General features: G+C 42.4%; 1 non-coding gene across 1 annotated transcript; it reads right to left on the bottom strand.

Moving 5' to 3' along the window:
* Nucleotides 1–981: 981 nt before the first annotated feature.
* Trnaa-agc (transfer RNA alanine (anticodon AGC)) lies at nucleotides 982–1056 on the bottom strand. Its single transcript has one exon. It is a non-coding gene; the product is annotated as a tRNA-Ala (tRNA).
* Nucleotides 1057–13608: the final 12552 nt, after the last annotated feature.

Here is a 13608-nt window from a genome sequence, read left to right as displayed (position 1 = left end):
GGTGTAAGCAGATATCCTCGTTCTCAACCTGAGGCAACATGTCCAGCATTTCACCATTTTTTCCACTTAATTTCTAACAGGTCAAGGAAGTTCCCATCTACTCCTCTTTGACTAAGCTTGGCAACAGAACTGTGAGTGGGATCATTTCATGACTTTGCTGTTTGATTCACACAATGTGCACACACTGGCCTGGGTACCTCCTATGGCTGTGACCCTTCCTTATCTCACTGATAAAACAATCAAACCAGATCGGCACATGGAGGAACAACACCTAGGAAGACCTCAGTTTCCAAAAATGCTGACTTCAAATGTGTATTTGTTTGTCAGTTCTGTGGTGGAAATTGCCAAGATTCCTCAAAAGGAAGCTTAATTATGCTTCATGATAAGAGTTTAGGTCAAACACAAAAATCTATCTTGTCTACTTGACACCTGAAGTAGGGCTCTGTGCTAGGGGCTGGGAATGGAGGGAGGGACATGGGGAAACAGAGGGGAGACAATTCAGGCAGCCAAGTATCAAGGGCAGCAGCAGAAAGGGCAGATCTCACAGCCACAGCCTGGGAGTTGCCCCAAGGCTGGGCGTGGCTGGCATTTGTGACTCAGCATCTTGAGTCAGGCTGCTGAACTCTGCACATGGGGTGAAGAATTCTGAAATGTCTCAACACCTAATTCCCAAACCTCTAAAAGCAATAAAGTTTAAAATGAGAACACTTGCCTGGCACCTGCTAAGTGCCCTCAAATTCATTATTACATGTACTCTTACCCGCAGCCAAGAGGCTCACATTCATTGTGAACAAACAAGGACACTGAAGCCCAGAGACATTTGGGGACAATGCAACAGATCACACAGCCCAGGAGGGTGCCTCCGGCACTGGTCTGTGCTCAGGGCATGCCATCTTTGCACTGGATCCTGTTGGCAAAGATTGCATGACAACTTCCAATCGTGTTTTTTCCATGGATGTGTTCATGCTCTGGGGACTTTGGAGGGGGTGCTAGGGATCGAACCCAGGGCCTTGTACATGCTAAGCACATGCTCTACCACTGAGCTACACCTGGCCCTTAATGTGACTTTAGATGTTACTTTGCTCCAAATAAACTGAAATGGCTGACTTTAAGGTCCCCAGCTCTCATTCAGGGTACACTTAGCCAGTTAGCTGAGCAAACAGAGGGTACCTTCTTCTCCTCTTCCTGGCACATGTGCCTTTGCCTGATCTCAAGAGTCACAATCTAAGGACTCAGACATGGAAGAGGGACACACCTGGAAGGGGCATAATTCTACAACTAGACAAAGACTGTGCAGCAGTAGCCTAATGATGAATGACAGTCACTTAACCTTCTTCTTTCCCTTCCATTTTCCATTATCATGGACAAGCTGTAACTTGGGCACTCTTAGGGCTGTGACCGTCCAATATTTCAGAAAGAAAACCTCAATTGACTAATTGCTAGTTGCTCCTTCATGTAGATGTTTGGGATCATTCTCAATTTTTCAAACAGTAAGACCCACACCAGGACACTATGTGTGCACAGGGACATTCTGCATACCAGGTTGATCTCCACAGTGAGGCAGTGGTCTGCAATTCTGGTGTGGAGGCTCCATTTTGTTTTCTTTTGGGGGAGGGTCCTGGGGATTGAACCCAGGGGCACTCCACCACTGAGTCACATCCCCAGTCCTATTTTGTATTTTTTACTTAGAGACAGGGTCTCACCGAGTTGCTTTGTGCCTCGTTTTGCTGAGGCTGGCTTTGAACTTGTGATCCTCCTGTCTCAGCCTCCCAATCCACTGGGATTATAGGCGTGCACCACTGTGACTGGCCAGAGGCTCCTCCTCATGAGTCTTGGGCTGACAGCGGTGAACAGGGGCAGATTAACTCAGGCCTCCACAGAGAGTGACAGTCCACGCAGCACAGGACCTCTCCTGAGCCAGAGTAGAATGGCCCTCGGGAGCACGGGGGCATCCTGGGTCCATCACCTAGGGACTCCAGGGGTGAGAGATGACTGCAGGTCCAGCTTCAGGGAGGACCAGGGAGCAACTGGCTGGGTGTGTGGACCCAGCAAGGGTAGGAAAGGGGCTGTCTGTGTACATAACAGGCGGTGACCTCTGCAGAAGACAGGCTCACATTTCCTCAAGGTTTTCTATTTGTACCAGATGAACTCAATGTCAGATCTGAAAGGGCAGCTTTCCAAGGGCGGGTGACACCAGTCTCATTTGCTATGTAAACAAGGACAGAGGCAGGAGAGCCAGAAGGCCATTATTCCTTGGATCCTGTGCCCACACGCATAGCTGCTGGCTCTGTTTTTCCTAGTATTATTAAAATATTGATTGGATCACTCCACAGACATGAAAGCTTATGGCAAAGAGGCATTTTTTCAAAAGAGTTGGGCTTCTCCCTCCTTAATTTTCTGAAGTTCTTTCAGGGAAGCACCCAGTGATCTGAACAGCAGGGAGGGTTTAGAAGGCTTTTTCAGGGTTCTGATTACACTGAAATCTTTATTTATTTTTTAACACATCCTTTGGCTATTTATTTTGAGATGCCATGACTCTTCTTATTGCCTCCCTAGCTTTTAAACCTACTAGCATGTAATTGGGAGAAAACCATTCCCCACAAGCAGGAGGTCAGCAAGAATTCCCCATCCCCTGGGATAAACCAAGAAAATGAGCATGAGAGGGCTCGGTCCTCACCACAAACTGTCCAGGGAGCTGGGTATTTGGTTGACGCTTCCCGGCAGGGGATTCCTGGATTTGTCTATTAAACCAAGTGTCCATGGGGCATCACAGAATATGAGCTGTCAACTGTCTTCCCCCAAGCTTTTCCACCGTTGTTTTCCAAGGAAATTCACCTTTTTTTATACCCCCAATCTCCTCAAGTCACCATCTGTGACATTTCCAAACCCTGGTTCACAGCTGTCTCATGCTGCCTTGGGGCCTGTGGGATGAAGCCTTCAGATTTCTCACTTCTGCTGGGGTCCAGTGTTCACTCCTGTGAGAAGAATTTCATGCTGAGGAGGTGGGGTCCCCTGAGGTGAAATTTTGGGGGACTCTTTGTCACTCACCCTGATGGGGTCTGCTTCTGACAGGTATGGCGAATACCTCAGGTGATGTTCAGGGCCACAGCCCACTTGGAGACAAAAATAGCAATGATAACCATTTGATCAAATAATGGATTCAGACTTTTACAATGATTGATACAAGTACTTTAAGCCCTGCATTTATTTTCCAGCTCACTGGGTGCTTATTTTTTTTTTTTTTGCTTAGTAATTGCCAATCTACAGTTAAAGAGCAGGATGCTGGTAGGTAATGAAGAGGCGGTTGAACTCACACAAGAAACTCAGTCACTTTTTTCCAGGGTTTAGATTAGGTGATACAAAGAGAGGTCCGGGTTCTGGTCACTGGTGCTACTTTTCACCTCCTTCCCGTTTCTTTATGAGAAAGGTTTCATTCCTCTCCAACTCCAGCTCATCCATAATTGAATAATGGCCAAGTCAGAGCTGTCTTAATGGAGAAAACCTCTTTTCTATTTAGATCTCTAATTGCTCCAGAATTCCAGTTCTGAATAACTCGAGATTGCTTTCTAGGAGTCCACCAATCCCACTGCTGTGAGTGCTCTCTAATCACTAATAATGGGCACTAAATGTCAACTGTTCATCTGGTAATTTGTGTCCTTACTTCACAGATTTCCTTAATTGCTTTAAACATAAATCTGAGAAACCATGATTAAAGTATTGCAGCCCTGGGAAGATTTAGCATTAGTCTGGAGCTCTTCTGAGGGAATGTTAAGTGCTCAGCCCTCAGGACAGAGGCAGTGGTTTAGTCACAGGGTCCTGTGCCCCAGAGGTGCTCCTGATGACAGACACTGCAGGGCCAGGTCGGACATCCCCATCCCAGAAGGGCCCCTCTGACTTTTAGAAATGCGAGTTCCCAGCAAGCAACCCTGTGGCTTCCCCTGCCTTTCCAGTGGGATCTCACCAAGGATAATGTTACATCCCTTCCTGCTTCTCTTTTTACTGTGTGGTGTGGTGCGGGGGATGGAACCCAGAGCCTCACTCTTCTACCAAGCTATACCTCAGTCCTTCTCATTTGATTTAGAGATAACATCTGTTGAACTTGCCCAGGCTGGCCTCCATCAACATGTGATCCTCCTACCTCAGCCTCCAAAATTACAGTGATTAAGGTATTTGTCCCTCTGCCTGACTTTTTCTGCCATAGTTTTGAAGTATTCCAGGCATGGATATGTCCTCAGTTTCTCCCTGGACTTTTGCCTTAAAGCACTGTAAATTTTGAAAACTTCTGAGAAGAGAACAGACAGGATCTTTGAACTCTAAAGTAGTAACAAATGTGGTGGACCCACTTTGTGAAGACTTCTTTTCTGAGAACATGTTGTTCTGCCCTGATCTTGTTGTCTCTTCTCTTGTAGGATCATACAAGAAATAGTAGGGTCGTGGTGTAAAGTGGTTGAGTCTTTATAACTGTCATTTTTCCATAAAATCAGTCAAGTCTATTTTAAAACATTCTAGGATGACAGCACATAATGCATTTGGGCAAAGAAAGAATAAATGAATTGGAGAGATAAAAATGAATATCATGCACAGCAGCTGTTCAACTTTGCTACTGTAACAAAACACCTGAGATAATCAAGTTATAAGGAGGAAAGGTTTATTTTGACTCATGGTTTTGGGTATTTCTGCCCATGGATTGTTGGCCTCTTGTTTTTATACCTATGGTGAAACTGAACATCATGTTAGGAGTCCATGGTGGAGGAAGTTATTAATTTCATGGCATTTGGGAAGCAAAAGAGAGAAAGAGGCTTGAGTCACAACATCCCCTTCAAGTGTGTGCCCCTAGTGTCCTAAATTTCTCTCCCTAGTCCCCACCTCTTAAAGGTTCCGCCATCTCCCAACAGTGCTCCAGGCTGTTGACCAAGTTTAGCACATGGGACTCTGGGGGACAGTTATCCAAACCATAGCACCAATTATGAAGTGAAGCTGTCTTATATGCCTTGAACCACTTCAAAATCCTCCATTCTCCAATTAGAAATCAACCATCTATGTAAAAAAAAAAAAAAAAAAAAACCTCACAGCTTTTGTTTTCAGATACCATCAGCAGCCCTGCCCTGTCCAAGCTAGCACTGAAGGGGACACAGACTCCACTGTGGACACTGGAACCTGGAACTGACCAGGACACTGCCTGTGAACCAGGGCCCTGTCCTCAGGACAGTGCCTCTCAACATGCACGTGGTCAGACAGGCAAAGTGCTTCCCAGGGCCTGCCCACTCCTAGAAACCCACCCCCGCCTTTACACACATGCCAGCCCCTCCTCAGCCCTCACGTCTGCATCACCCACTAAGCTCCTGGACAGCAAAGGGCTGACCCGCCAGGCCTGTGGCTTTCAGACCTCACCTCTGGTCCCAGGAATGGAACCTGTGCCAGCAGATGGAGACCCTGAAACCCTGAGCCCTCAACAAACTTTTCCTCCCCTATGGTTGTTCTGCGTGGGTTTTTAGTCACAGCAGCGGAAAAGCTGACGGAAACAGCACCCCTCACAGTCCCTGCTCTCCCACTTTATAATAGACCCTAGCTGTATGCACGTCCACGATGAACTTAAAATCCTGCAGAACTCCTGATTCCAAGATTTCCCAGTGTAGTTAATGTCCACCTATGAGAGGATTTTAGCAATACCTTGTCAACACCCCCAAACTCCCCTGGGATGTTGATTCGAATTTGATCATATTCAGTTTCTTGCCACTTGCCATGTCTTTTATGAGGATCTGCCAAGTTTTATGGTGTTCTTCATGAAAGCCACTTTTTATTTTCTTCTACATTATTATTTATTGCAAATGAGAATCCCCACCAGGAGCACATTGTTTGTTAGCTCATTCTGCTATGAACAGCATCCAGTCAAATTTACAGGTAACAAGAACCACTACCCATTCCCACCTTCAGAACTTACGCATAAGCTGTCAACCAGCCAGAAAGGGCCGCCACTACTGTTTGCTAAACCTTGTGCCAGGAGCAACACCTGACATTGAGATCACTCTAAGGACACAATGCACACTTATTATCTTACCCTAAAACCCCAAGAGCTATTGTGACACACACGAGCCCCCCTGAAAAAGCAATCCATGAAGGAAGTCCTGTGTGACAGTGCCAATATGTCACCAGAAAGCTCAGGGCTGCATCCACCTTGGGAGAACCTGCCCCTCTCACCCTGCAAGTCCAAAAGGAAATCCCAGGATGACCTTACAGGCTTCTCACAAGTGATCAGAACACAGCCCTTCTAACTCAGAGAAACAGAAAAAAGGGGTGACCCTGTTTGTGTCAGCTCTCTCCCTGCTGCGACCAAAAGACCTGAGGAGAACATCTTTAGAGGAGGAAAAGTTTGCCTGGTGCTCTCAGTTTCAGAGGTCTCTGTCCACAGTCAGCCAACTCCATTGCTCTGGGCCAGCAGTGACACAGAACATCATAGCGGAAGGGCATGGAGGAGGAGAGCTGCTCAGGACATTGTACCAGAAAACAGAGAGAGGGCTCTCCCCAGCAGGGACAAAATATAAACCCCCAAAGCAAAATATAAACCCCAGGGACCCACCTCCTCCAGCCACACCCCACCTGCCAACAGTTAATTACCACCCTCCTGATTCCTATCAGGGGATTAATTCTCTGAGTGGCTTAAGGGTCTCAGAACCCAGTCGCTTCTCCTTCTTGCATTGTCTCAGACATGAGGTTTGGGGGACACCTCACATCCAGCCACCTACTACTTTGGATGCCAACATGACCACTCTTAAGTTCTCACTGTAGCAATAGAAGAACAACAACAACTTGGCCTCAAATCACAGCCTGGTACATAAATTCATTCGGGGCCACAGACAAATGGGTCAATTCAGGACCTCTGCTCTCTTTTAGAGACTCAAAGTGTTCTCAGCCTGGAGAATCTCACATTCACTCCTCAGATAAGAATAGATTTGAAAATGGATTGACTCCTTTAATGGGGTGAGAACAAGTCCTGGAGGGTGTCCTTAAAGTCCCTTTTAGCTGGTTCTGTGGACAGGCCTGGATGTTCTCATCAGCTCCAGGGCAAACCCATACAGCATCTGGCCACTCTGAAGGTGTACGTGCCAAACCCAGTCAGACACGTTGATCCCATTCTGCTAGTCCATGTTCCCCAAAGCGTGGCACCCTGGAGATACTGGTATTAAGTTGGAACACAGTACTTCTATTTTTTATTTCATTTCCACTGTGAGTCACTGTGGCCAGTGATCCCATGTTTGCTTTCAGTAATGATGTGCTATTTCCTCTTAAAATGTATTATTTAAAACTTGAGACCATTTTAAAATACATTTATAATATAGGACATAGAAAACTGTGTGAGTGGCATAAGAATTAAGTGAATTTGGTGATCAGTCATGTCATACGTGAGTTCTCTCCACTACCAAAGACAAGTATTTCTTCACTGAACTCCAGTTGATTTCTTTTCCCAAGATAAATGGTTTGGAGGATCAAAACCATGAAGACTTGGCTTCAGATTTGGATGCAGAATGTAAATGATCAGTTTTAATGGCAGGTATGTTGGGAAGGATGACTTCGTGAACAATCAGGAGATCTCTATCAATACTCCGGGGTGGAAAATGTTCACGTGGCGTTGATCATGAAGAGGAAGGCGGGCAAGATGGAGCGTGACCTCAACTCTGCCAAACAAATAAACCCACCCTGGCAGTGTCCAGGGGAGTGTAATCAAGTCATGAAATAAAAAATCATCACCAGATGGTCTTCTTTTCCTTGTGTTCACCCCTATTCCTTAGAAAGTTTTCCAAATTTTCCAAAATCACCTTGTTTTCCATGTATTACAGAAAACACCTCAAGTGTTTGTTGTTTTCTCCCTCACTTCTATGAAATTTCATACACATGAAAATCTTCACACCGTGGATGGATGCATACTCTCAGAACTTTTATTAAGAACTGTGTTTCGAGTGACATGTTTTCATCTACAGTAGGGATATCAAAAGTGAAACAGAATCTCCCCCCATGGAGCTGGGGCCCTGCCAGGAGGGAGAGGGTTCTGGGACTCAAGAAGCAAGCTGTGTCTGTTCCCAGTCACCTGTGCTCCTGAGGATGGGACTTACCTTTTCATTCGGAGTCTTTCACAAAGCAGAAGTTTTAAATTTTAATGTAGTCCAATGTACCTATTATTTTTCTCTCACGGATTGTGCTTTTAATGTTGTGTCAAAATTCATCACTAAATCCAAGGTTATGTAGATTTTTCTTCTATGGTATCTTCTATAGTTTTTATAGTTTTATGTTTAACACATAGGGCTATGATCCATTTTTGTTCATTTTTGTGAAAGGCATAAGGTCTGTGTCTAGATTTTTTTTTTTTTTTTTTGGCATCCAGATGTCCCGTTGATTCTCCATGTTGAAAAGAAGTGTCCTTTCTCTATTGAATTCCATAATTGCATTGACTCCTTTGTCAAACCTCAGTTGACTGCATTTATCTGGGTCTACTTGGGAACTCTCTCTTTTGAACCAATGACCCAATTTTCTGTTCTTCCATCAATCCCAGGCTGTCTGGATAACTATAGTTTTACAGTAAGCATTGAAGTTGGGTTCAGCTCTCCTCCCTCTTCTTCAGTTTTGCATTGGCAGTTCTGCATCTTTCCATACCCACTTTAGATCAGCATGATAATATCCACACAGTAATTTGCTGAGGTTTTGATTGGGATTGCATTGAATCTATCGATTGAGCTGGGAAAATGTCACATCTTAGCCATACTGAGTCATCCTCACTACAAACATAAAACAGCTATTTATTTAAGTCTTTTATTCTTTCCTTCAGACTTTTGCACTTTTCCTTCATATACAGTTTATGCATATTTTGTTACGTTTGTACCTAGATGTTTCATTTGGGGGTAATAAATGGTATTTTATTTTAAATTTTGAATTCCAGTTGTCCATTTCTGCTACAGGAATATGATTGACTTTTGTGTATAAACTTATAACCTTCCCTACAATGACTTAATAGTTCTAGATTTTTGTGATTTCTTTCAAATTTTCTACTGAAACAATAATGTCATTTGTGAACAAAGATGGTATTATTCCTTGCTTCCAAATCTATATACTTTTAATTTCCTTTTCTTATCTTAGTGCATTAACTAGTTCTTCCAGTGTAACATTCACCAGGAGTGTGAAAGGGAACATCTTGCCTTGCTCCCAGTTTTAGGGAAAAGCATTTATTTTCTCACCATTGACCATGTTGTTCACTGAAGAGTTTTTGTAGATATTCTTATCAGCTTGAGGGCATTTCCCTCTATTCCTAGTTTGCTCACAGTTAAGTGAGTCAGTAATGGATTTTGTCAAAAGTTTTTTCTTCATCACTATGTAAATTTCTCATTTAGCCTGTTGATTTGATGGATTACAGTACTTGTTGGTCAAATGCTGAGCCAACCTTGCAGACCTGGAATGAATCCACCTGGATTGATATACAACCTTCTTTATACTGCTGGACTCAACTTGCTAGTGTTTTGGGAAGGGTGTTTGCATCAGTGTTTATGAGAAGTATTGGTCTGTGGTTTTCCTGTCTTGCAATGTCTTTGTCTGCTTTGGGTGTTAGGGTGATGCTGTTCTCATAAGTCAGAATGGTGTTCCTTCTGCTTTATATCTGGAACATATTGTAGAAAACTATCATCATTTCTTCCTCAAATGTTGGGTACAATTTGCTTGTGTATCCATGAGAGCCTGGTGTTTACTGTTTTGGAAGGTTATTAATTATGATTCAACTTCTTTTAATAAATAAAGGACCATTCAGATGATCTCTTTCTTTTTGTGTGAGTTTTAGAAGAGTGTATCTTTTAAGAAATTGGTCGTTTTCTATGTTATAAAATTTGTAGACATAGGAATGTTCCTAATATTCCTTTCTTGTCCTTTTAATGTCTATTTCATCGATAATGAGGATCCCTCATTCGTTTCTGATATTCTCTCTTCCTCAGCCTAGATTAAGGAACTTTAACATTAGTTTTAGGTAAAAAAGCAAGCCTAGGCATATTCTCAATATCATCCTTCATTTGTGGCTGCTCTGGCTCCCTCCTCGGTCCCCCTGAAACCTATGACTCTGCTCTTGCAGAAGAAATTTGAGAAGTCACTCAGCATCAGCCGCTCTGAGGTATTACCTTTCTTCTTTCCTCTAAACGGTGGCACTGAGGCAAATTTATCCACTGAAAAGTAGCATCTTAATTTCTGTGCAAAGCAGTAGCAGACAAAAGCTGATACTTCACACTAATGAGAACAGTTTGCGGTTTTGTGACTTTAGGACTCTGGCAAGTTCATTGCATGGGCTTTCTGCTAAGCAGCATGCCAATATCCTGAGCTTTGAAAGTTGAAAAAATCAGGGCAGAAGGGAGGGTATTGGCTAGAGGGTAGAAAGGGAAGTGGGAATGGAACTAGCTCATTCCTGGATGATGGAAGACAGGAGAGAACTCAAGTGTACAGAAGGGTTTGCGGGAAGGCAGCAGAAAGGCAGCTGGCCGATGCTTCCTTCCCACTCATTCCTGTAAGCAGACACAGGAACCAACAGAATGCAAGGTGCCACACAGTCCCCAAGATGTTTGAAACCATCTCTCCTCTCCATTGAATCTTTTCATTCCAAAGACAAAGTTGTGGTATGAAGTGAGATCAGCAAGCATTTGAAATAATGTAAATCTCTATTCATAAAAAATGGTTCATTTATTTTTTTATTTTATTTTATTTATTTATTTATTTATTTTGTTTATTTATTTATTTTTAACGTTTACATAGGGTGATGTTTATTTTTTTTCCCTTCCCCCCCACCCCTCCCACCCCTCTTTTCCCTCTATACAGTCCTTCCTTCCTCCATTCTTGACCCCCTCACTAACCCTAACTCTAACCCTAACACTAAACCCTCCCACCCCCCATTATGTGTCATCATCCACTTATTAGCGATATCATTCTTCCTTTGGTTTTTTGAGATTGGCTTATCTCACTTAGCATGATATTCTCCAATTTCATCCATTTGCCTGCAAATGCCATAATTTTATCATTCCTTATGGCTGAGTAATATTCCATTGTATATATATACCACAGTTTCTTTATCCATTCATCAATTGAAGGACATCTAGGTTGGTTCCACAATCTGGTTATTGTGAACTGAGCAGCTATGAACATTGATGTGGCTGTATCTCTGTAGTATGCTGATTTTAAGTCCTTTGGGTATAGGCCAAGGAGTGGGATAGCTGGGTCAAATGCTGGTTCCATTCCAAGTTTTCTAAGGAATCTCCATACTGCCTTCCAGAGTGGCTGCACTAATTTGCAGCCCCACCAGCAATGTATGAGTGTACCTTTCTCCCCACATCCTCGCCAACACCTGTTGTTGCTTGTATTCTTGATAATTGCCATTCTAATTGGGGTGAGATGGAATCTTAGGGTGGTTTTGATTTGCATTTCTCTTATTACTAGAGATGTTGAACATTTTTCCATATGTTTGTTGATTGCTTGTAGATCTTCTTCTGTGAAGTGTCTATTCATTTCCTTAGCCCATTTGTGGATTGGATTATTTGCATTCTTGGTGTAGAGTTTTTTGAGTTCTTTATAGATTCTGGAGATTAGTGCTCTATCTGAAGTATGATTGGCAAAGATTTTCTCCCACTCTGTAGGCTTTCTTTGCATTGCTGATAGTTTCCTTTGCTAAGAGAAAGCTTTTTAGTTTGAATCTATCCCAGTTATTGATTCTTGCTTTTATTTCTTGTGCTATGGGAGTCCTGTTGAGGAACTCTGGTCCTAAGCCGACATGTTGAAGCTCTGGATCTACTTTTTCTTCTATAAGTTGCAAGGTCTCTGGTCTGATTCCGAGGTCCTTAATCCATTTTGAGTTTAGTTTCATGCATGGTGAGAGATATGGGTTTAGTTTCATTCTGTTGCATATGGATTGAAACTCTAGCCAGAGCAATTAGACAGACCAAAGAAATTAAAGGGATATGAATAGGAAAAGAAGAACTCAAACTATCCCTATTTGCTGATGATATGATTATATACTTAGAGGAACCAGGAAATTCCACCACAAAACTTTTAGATCACATAAGTGAATTCAGTAAAGTAGCGGGATATAAGATCAATACACATAAATCTAAGGCATTTTTATATATACGTGACGAATCTTCAGAAAGAGAAATTAGGAAATTTACCCCATTCACAATAGCATCGAAAAAAATAAAATACTTGGGAATCAATCTCACAAAAGAGGTGAAAGACTTCTACAATGAGAACTATAGAACACTAAAGAAAGAAATTAAAGAAAACCTTAGAAGATGGAAAGCTCTCCCATGTGCTTGGATAGGAAGAATTAATATTGTCAAAATGACCATACTACAAAAAGTGCTATACAGATTCAATGCAATTCCAATTAAAATCCCAATGATATACCTTACAGAAATAGAGCAAGCAATTATGAAATTCATCTGGAAGAATAAAAAACCCAGAATAGCTAAAGCAATCCTCAGTAGAAAGAGTGAAGCAGGGGATATCGCAATACCAGATCTTCAACTCTACTACAAAGCAATAGTAACAAAAACGGCACGGTATTGGTACCAAAATAGAAAGGTGGATCAATGGTACAGAATAGAGGACACGGACACAAACCCAAATAAATACAATTTTCTCATACTAGACAAAGGGGCCAAAAATATGCAATGGAGAAAAGATAGCCTCTTCAACAAATGGTTCATTTATTACTAGCACTAGGACAGGAAATGAGCACATGTCACCAGTGTTACAAGGATTTCATTGATTTGGTCATACTACATTAGAACAATATAATGCCTATCTAGCACAATAAAATCTGAGTACACTGATCAAATATATGAACCCAGGGGGCTGGGGTTGCAGCTCAGTGGTAGAGCACTTGCCAATCACGTGTGAGGCACTGGATCCGATTCTCAGCACCACATATAAATAAGTAAATAAAATAAAGGCATTGTGTCCATCTACAACTTAAAATATATTATATATATATATATATATATATATATATATATACATATATATATGAACCAAATGTTTTCTTACAAATCTTAAAGTTTATACCTATTGAAGCTTCCTGCACCATTCATTGATAACCATTATCGAAAAGTGACTTGAAGACACTTGGGGCAGTCAACTCCTAAACCTCCTCATACTTCCACATTTTCCTGTGTTGCATCCACACAAGTACAAAAATCATAAATTTCAATGACAGGATGACATTTTATCATTATACCACGTAGACTTTTTGTAATGTGGCACAGGATGGTCTAGAGCTCCTGGACTCCTGTGACCCTCCTGTCCCAGCCTCCCCTGCATGGGGATCGCAGGTGGGCCACCACACCTGATTTATCATGTAATCTTTCATATTTTTTCAGAATGATTTAAAGACCTCACTAGCTTCCTAGTGAAGGTGAATCTTCTCAGTGAAGTCACTTTTTGTTAATGGTTGCAAATGAATGGCATAAGAAGCTTTCACTATGGGTAAATAAATGTCTTTATTTCTGACTTTCGAAAAACATGTAAGGCTCAAAGAGTTTAAGTGAATTTCCCAAGGACCATGGAGGTGCTTAGAACCAGAATGAGAATCCTTCAAGC

Source organism: Sciurus carolinensis, unplaced genomic scaffold, assembly GCF_902686445.1.
Source record: "Sciurus carolinensis unplaced genomic scaffold, mSciCar1.2, whole genome shotgun sequence".
Taxonomy (NCBI): Eukaryota; Metazoa; Chordata; class Mammalia; order Rodentia; family Sciuridae; genus Sciurus; species Sciurus carolinensis.
Note: the sequence above shows the minus strand (reverse complement) of the source record. Positions and strands in the feature narration are given on the sequence as shown.